The sequence below is a fragment of the Magallana gigas genome, chromosome 5 (genome assembly GCF_963853765.1).
Source record: "Magallana gigas chromosome 5, xbMagGiga1.1, whole genome shotgun sequence".
NCBI lineage: Eukaryota > Metazoa > Mollusca > Bivalvia > Ostreida > Ostreidae > Magallana > Magallana gigas.
The window spans coordinates 29112203-29120511 of record NC_088857.1 but is presented as its reverse complement, the minus strand read 5'-3'; positions in this window follow the sequence as shown (position 1 = coordinate 29120511).

Here is an 8309-nt window from a genome sequence, read left to right as displayed (position 1 = left end):
AGTTAACCCCAACATACAATCAATCAAGATGATATATTTAGAGGACTTTTTATCCTCTGGGATAAAATATCCCAACATGGTGATTCATAGGATTTTAAATCCTATAAAAGCCTTTTAGAGGATTATTTATCCTATAAACACCAATGATGGGAGAAAAAATCCCACGGGAGTTTATATCCCACAAAGATTTTTTTCTCCCATGGGATTTTAGTGGGGTTTGAGATGGGATGAAAAATCCCACCAAAATCCCATGGGATTTTGATATTTGAGAGACAATTACAAGAAAACTAGAGCAATGTGTACATTCATGCTGACATGATAGGATCAAAGGAAAATGTCCCACCAAGATATATAAACAAAAGTAAGCTATGTCCAATGGAAATGGTAGCTAAAAGCCCGGACTTTGTCATGTCCGGACTTAAATGTCGCACTGTTAAATTTTACGGAAAGTACTGACGAGATTTTATTATTTTTATTTACGAGTTAATACTTTCTGTTTCAAGGAATGGATATTTGCCATTTATCTACTGTGAAGATACACTGTACATGTAATGTAACCCATGACTTAGTATATAAGTATAGACTTGCGATTATCTTAAGCAGTAATTCAAAATCAAATTAATTCCTTTGAATATCAACAGAGACATAAATGTCAATAAGGCATCTCCTTCTTCGTTATTTTTTTGAGAGAATAAAGAATACTTTTTCATAAACAAATAGCCCTCGCTCATATTACATATTATAGATCCATATTTCAAAATTCCTGTCTACGCGATTCTTCGGACGAGTTCGAATTTTTCTTTTCAAATTGAAGGGCTATTTCAACAGAAGTAGCCGTGGGTTCTCTCCGGGTACTCCGGCTTCTTCCCACACCAATGACCCCCTCGCGCTAACATCCGTGCCAACGAGAGATATTAATATAAGATGTAGAAATTGTTTTTCAATCGTTGTAAAATAGATAAGTTCAGTTTAGAAGTAGCCGTAAAATTACTTAGTGTTAAATATGTAATTATATGTTTATAACGCAATTGGCTGAAATGAACATTCAGTATAAAGAATGTTAAAATAGGATTTCAAAAATGAATAAATTCTTTTAATGATCCATTTTATAATTTTGTTTTTATAATTTGATGCTAAAATATCATTTTTACTCCACGTAAGAACTGAAATTTAAATAACAACTGAATTAAATTAAAAAGCTAGCGACCTTATACTTAGACATCTTCCCAGATAGCATGACTTTGTTGGGCCAACATTGGCTGTAGGTTGTAAGGTTGGCGTTGGCTTAACAACGTTGGGCCAACATTGGGCCAATGTACACTTGACACATCTAACTTGAGTGTCAATGTTAGTTTGGAACGCAACGTTGGGCCAACATTGGGCCAATGTACACTTGAAACATCTAACTTGAGTGTCAATGTTAGTTGGGAACACAGCGTTGGGCCAACATTGGGCCAATGTACACTTGACGCAACTAACTTGAGTGTCAATGTTAGTTGGGAACGCAACGTTGGGCCAACATTGGGCCAATATATACTTGACACATCTATCTTGAGTGTCAGTGTTAGTTGGGAACGCAACTTTGGGCCAACATTTTGGGTCAATGTTGTAAATTTACAATCAATGTCAGTTGAGACATGATATCGGCCCAACAATGATCCAACGTCTGTTAATTACATTTTTTATTTCCTGATTAGTTTGTTGGTCGATTACATTTATAAAAACACGCATACCTTTTCAACAGTGGTTATTTGTTTATACAATGTACATGTCTTTTTATTATTTATTTTTTTACAATGTTTTGAGATAGAATCAATACTAAAAGCTAAATATACTGTCAATAGTTACATGTACATACTCTTTATAAAAGCAAACATGTTAAAATATGCAAGTTAATTTTTTATTCTTTTAAAGAAGCTTAAAATTGTGAAAGCCCAAAATTAAAATGAAGATATTCTGCAAATATATTCAGCTGCATAATTGTTCTAAAGTGTAGAATTTAAGTTGCCGATCCTGAGATAAGAGATAGCACATTCACTGACCAAGCAATTAAGACAGAGTTTTCTCAGCATGAGACTGGCCAGTTCCCATGGTTATTGTGATATCTGATCTGTTGGGATGGCCAAATCTGCTCCCATTTAGCATTTTGTAGGACAGATCTAAACAGTCTGCTCAATGTATAGCCACAGTCAAGTGAATAAAACAGAAATGTAAGTATTATTTATCTCAAATAACTGCAGATATTTATTAAGCCAATTTCATTAACGTCTCAATGAATGTTTCTTTCATATATTGAATATTTGTATTTTTTATTTTAAGGGAATATGTTCAAGCTGCCCCCTTCCAGTCTGACGAACTTTCAACTGACATTGGAATTTGATGTTTTTGAAAACCAGTGTTTTATTTGGATGACTATGAACAGTTGAAGATATAAATGAAGCAAAACAAACAGAAGAGAGTGAATTATTACTTTATTCTATTTTGGAGTAACTAAGTTTAAAAAGTCTGGATATAGATTTACCCTGTGAACATATGCTAGCTAGATAACGGACGGCCGTCATTTAATTTCAAGGATTATTTTTATCATGGTTTGTGCACTCTGGATTCAAAATAAATCCATCATCTAAATTGTGGAATATTGTTGCATTTGTATTGTTGCACCTAAATTGGTACAACATTGACCCAACATTGTGCCAGTGTTAGTCATATGTTACATACCTTGGCCCACCGTTGGGCCAGTATTGGTCATATGTTACGTACATTGGTCCACCGTTGGGCCAGTGTTGGTCATATGTTACGTACATTGACCCACCGTTGGGCCAGTGTTGGTCATATGTTACGTACATTGGCCCACTGTTGGGCCAGTGTTGGTCATATGTTACTTACATTGGCCCACCGTTGGGCCAGTGTTGGTCATATGTTACGTACGTTGGCCCACTGTTGGGTCAATATCAGAAGATGACAAATGTGACATTGTGCCGATGTCGGCCCAACATGTTGGGCCAATGTTGGGCCGATTAGCAAAATTACATTGGGCCAACATTTATTTGCCAATATTGGGCCAATGTAACTGGTTTTGTTGGGCCAACGTTGGCCCAACAAAGTCATGCTATCTGGGTTAAACTTGGTTAGAACAACGTTTTTAACGTTTATTAGTACATTCGTACTTTTTTAAAGAAAAAAAATGAATTTAAAATTAATTGTTTATACTTTTATGTAGTGTTAACGAGGCCGAGTACAGAACGAGTACGCACGCTTTCGCGCAGCGTTTCATTTGTATTGTGACGTCATCTTTTTGCTTTGTTGATGCCATGGCGTGATAGTTTCAACTGAAGATATTCAGCGAAATTTGTTGAAAATAGCTCGTTTGATGCGTAAAATTGATATTATATTGTGGAATAAACATAAATGTCTCGAATTATAAGGTATATTTGTGCTCGGGTCGAAAAAGTGAAGAGGGTTCAGCAAGCCTAACCCTCTGTCACGTTTTCTTAACCCGCCTAAATATCGCTTAATTCATTTATTTCAAGATATTAACCATGTATTTTATATCAATTACCCTTAATATGTGATGTTATATATTTATTTATTACTTAAATATGTCTTAATGTTTTAATAATACAATAAAGATCACCATTTCCGTCTTTGTCAAATAAAAAATAGCCATTATCTGACACACTGGGAAATTGGGCGTACAAAAAATAACTTTGATAAAACCCCCGGAACAAACCAGAAGGTAAAAGGTTTTTTTTATTTGACAATTTGATGCCTTTTAGCAATAACTTTAATATGTAGAACAGAAAAAGAAATCCCTAGGGCAGAAGTTTAAAAAATGTGCAAATTTGGTACATTTCAAGCAAAATCCCATAGGGTCCTATGTTAAAAATTAACAAACTTTGAGATGACCCCTTAAACAAACGGTATGGTAAATGTCTTATTTTTTTATCTTAAAATAATAATTATATCAGTAGAAATTCTTGTAAAAAATTTCATTCAAAAATCTAGGGCAGAAAAAATTAGACCTGGCCTCGTTAAATTGATTTGAACAATCATCGCTTTATAACCCGCTAAGTTGGGAAGGGGAAGAAATATGAAATAATTTTATATGTGCCCTATTGAATCTTTTTGGGTTTTTTTTCAATTGCCGCGGCAGGTGCAATTATCCCCTTCATTGAATTGTTCCATAAATTAATACATTTGTATCTGATCTCTAATAAATTGGCTTCTGGGAGGAACTGAATCCAGCGGTAGGATTAATGTTCTATGAAGGAAGCTCATCCAGTATGGATCAGCGCATAAGAAACGTCCTTGTCAATATCATCTGACTCTATTATCTCCCTTGATGAAAGAATGGATCGGCGTATCGTTTCATTGAAAACGAAATATCAATTAATATTTCATATATAAAGACAACTATACATCTAAATGTTTAAAAGAATTAAGAACTTATTTTTTTAAAGTGCGTTAAGTGTCATGATGTAAAAAAAAATTAGTCTACACTAATAACGTACTTTGAAAAAACATTTCAAAGTGCGTTGATTTGGAGTAAAATTTACTGCACTCTGAAAATTTTTTTCAAAGTGCGTTAATCTTGTCCAAAATTTAACGCACTTTTAATATTTTTTTCAAAGTGCGTAATCTTTTCAAACTTCGTTGCCACAATGCTTACTCCTCCTACGCATCTGATCCGACATCTATCTTTTAGAGGGCCATGTTGCTCTGCTTTAAAATTGTATTTCGCTTTACAGATTGTTTAGATGGTTGACAGTTTATTATTGTCATTTTCAGTTAAAAAATTAATTCTATAGCAATGGTAAAATAACAATTTAAATGAAAAACAAATGCTAGATTAATTATAGATTCTAAAGTCATTTCCCTTATGAAACATACGCGGAATATAAGATTCATTTAAAAAAAAATTATAATTTATGGATACAGTAAATAAAATACTTGTACAAACTGTAATATAAGTATTTTGTTAATTTTTTATGTCTGAAATCTTCCTCAACCGTTTCTAAAATAATAACTAATTGCCAATATTGTATTGAAGTTTTGAAGTGTAAAGCATTAACAATTGGCCAGCATTAATTTTGCTTATAATTACCAATAGTTAAAAACCTTCCTATTGGTAATGAATTTGGGGACTAGGGAAGCTAATGAGAAACTTACACCACTAACGTTAATTTGTGAGGAAGAGATACATTTAACTACATGTAAACTCATAGACGGTAAAAATATTGGGAACTAGTTAAACTAATGAGAAACTCACACAACAACTGTAATCTGTGAGGAAGTGATATATATATATATATATATATATATATATATATATATATATATATATATATATATATATATATATATATATATATATATATATATATATAAATACATGTAAACTCATAGATACTATAGGATGGGGAAAGTTGAGCTATTGCATCAACTACAAAGTTGCTACAACTACTTTCAGTTTCATAAAACCCAACATTCAACTCGAAAAAAACGCAAGCAAATCCTGCCAGGTGAAGATGTATTCGTCAACAAATTGCCCATCTTCCTTACTTCAGATAATACACATCATTTATATGCAATGCAGATAGAATGTATAGAGATGAACGATTTACACAACATCACACAACTTTGACAATATCTTTATCATACATTCCTGTGACGGATCAGCAATTAATGCTTATATTGTCCTCACACTTTTCTACAAAAACAGATACATACACCAGACTCTTCAAGCTTTAGGCATATATACATGTATGCTGCCATCACAATCAGATTTTCTTACCAGGCAACATCATTAATCCTGTACTTCGACTTTGCTTTACTTCATAATGCATGCTGTAGCAAAAATATCACTGTACCAGAACTTGCATTAGCTATCTCTATATTGTAACATTTCTATTGTAAATAAATAGAGAATATCCAAGAGTTTAGCCTGCATAGAGACTACAGAGACCTTCAGGATGACAACGCACTTGTTCGTTGTACAGCAGTTCTACCACTGGCATGCCTTAGTTGATGATTACTGGCCACTAACCCTAGCACATGCACCAGACTTGGAATCACATCCACCCCGTTTGTTTTAATTTTGCAGAAAGCAATTTTAGTGAGGATGAAAAGTATGCTACGGGTCGTAACATAGGAACACAGTCAATATCATCATTCCATATTATTAGAAAACGATCCCAGCATCTAAACCCTCAACTATCATAGTAACTCTTTATCCACTATTGATGTAATCGACAGTAAATCAGAGTTAGTTCTAATTTCCGGAGTTATAGCAAAGATGATTGTCACTTTGTATATTTATCGCACATACATGGGGCCAGTAAAAACGATAAATATAAGTAAGTTTCTTTCGTTTTCTCTTCTTCTCCCGCTCTTTGAACTCTCAATTCACTCCTCCAAAACTATGAAATTAAGGAAATTTGTTTATTTTTTGTTTGTTACTAAACTAAGACTCAAAAGATTAGGGACATCCCCACAACCACACCCACTCCCAGTTCAGGGGGTCATTATTTACTCGAAAGTTCCGTGGACTCATCTAGTTACTGAGTATGTAAGACCATCTAACCACGAGGAAGATCATAACCCAGACGGTCATTAAAGTTTACTAAATAGTTTATAATTTAAAAATCATAATTATATTCATTTTAAAAAGTCATATTTGTCGACATTGATAGAAATCATGTAAACAGTGTGAACAAATATTTTTTTTTTTAAAAATCAAGAGACAAGCTTAGGAACCTGAGAAGGTTACTCTGGTGTTACTGGATAATTTGTTTTAATTTTTTAACAGGTTTCCTTGATGCTGCTCAAAACACTTGAACATATAATGTCAAATCTTGAAGATCGATAAAAGGTGAGATCTAATGACATTTTTTTTCGGGACATACTGTACATTATTTGTAGTTCAAGAAGCACGATGATCGTAAAATGGATAAAACAATGATGTATACAGTGCGGGATTTAATTTCCACTACATATGCTTATATGTTGGCATTGGTAAAGTTCTTCCACCAATTGTCAAATAGTTATGTTGACTTGTCACATTTTTAAATCGACTTGTCAGATTTTTGCTACATGTAATAAAACTTTTGATTTCAAAACCTGTTATTTCATTTATCTTCAAAACAATTAATCCGATGTACGATGCTTATCACCAAGCAATGATCCCGTCTTAATATTTATCATAGTCCAAACTAAACGTTTCGATAATTTTTTTAATTTACATGTACCTGTTACAAATTTTGTTACTTCATGCCTTATTTAAAATAAAATAATTAATTACAACGTCTTCTTACGACCACAAACTATTCACATTTGTTGTAATGAGCAGTTCGTGAAATTTTTACACAACCAAATAGAAATAGAAAACAAGTTTAAAGATTTTACCGGCATCTGGTGTAAGGTCTCAAGAAAATTAAAATCATGGCAATATAATACCCCCTCCCCATGAATTTATCAACCAAGATGCATACAGGGTTTGACAGTCACCTGAGTAACAGACTTTAATTTAACCTGTCATATGGTCTCAGTTAAGCATTTTAAGGTTCATTTTAGATAACAACCTCTTATATGAGTATAATGTTTTAAAAACATTTATTCATGAAGAAGGGGTAGGGGGTGGGTCAAGTATTGGAAGAATCTCGAATTATATATATAGCTCCAGGTATAATCTTTAGGTAAAAAAGAAACCAGCAGGCCTTTAAAGGTGATCTTTTACAATATAACGTAGTATTTATAATGCATATGGCATGCATACAGTTCATTTAATAGGAGGCCCAAAGAACATCTGAGTCGTGCATTCAGTTTATCTCCTCCTGCCGTTAATAGAGAGAAGTTTTTCAAAGATTTATTATATTTTCACAATATGACCTTATTTGCCCCGCCCTAAGGCCGGTGACCAACCATGAACTTCATAGTTCTCGTAGAAGGCTTTATTGACATCAAAACAATGCATTTGGTTGTTTTTTTTAATTTAAAAATATAATGTAGAAGAGAAAAAGATTTTCTAAAGATGTAATACATTTTCACTTTATGTACATGTACATATTGGTCGCACCTTTGTGCATAAACCTCATGACCCAAGTGGCATAAATTTTACAATTTTGGCACAGGACTTTATAGACATATTACATGTAATCAAGCATTCAATTTTTCCAACATGTGTGGGATTATATAATTTTTTTTTACTTTGGCCCTTTTTTGCATATTATGTAGGCCCCGATAAAGAGTCCCTGGATGAGGTATAGTTAAATATTTCACAATTTATATACCTATTATCCTACATATGCTTC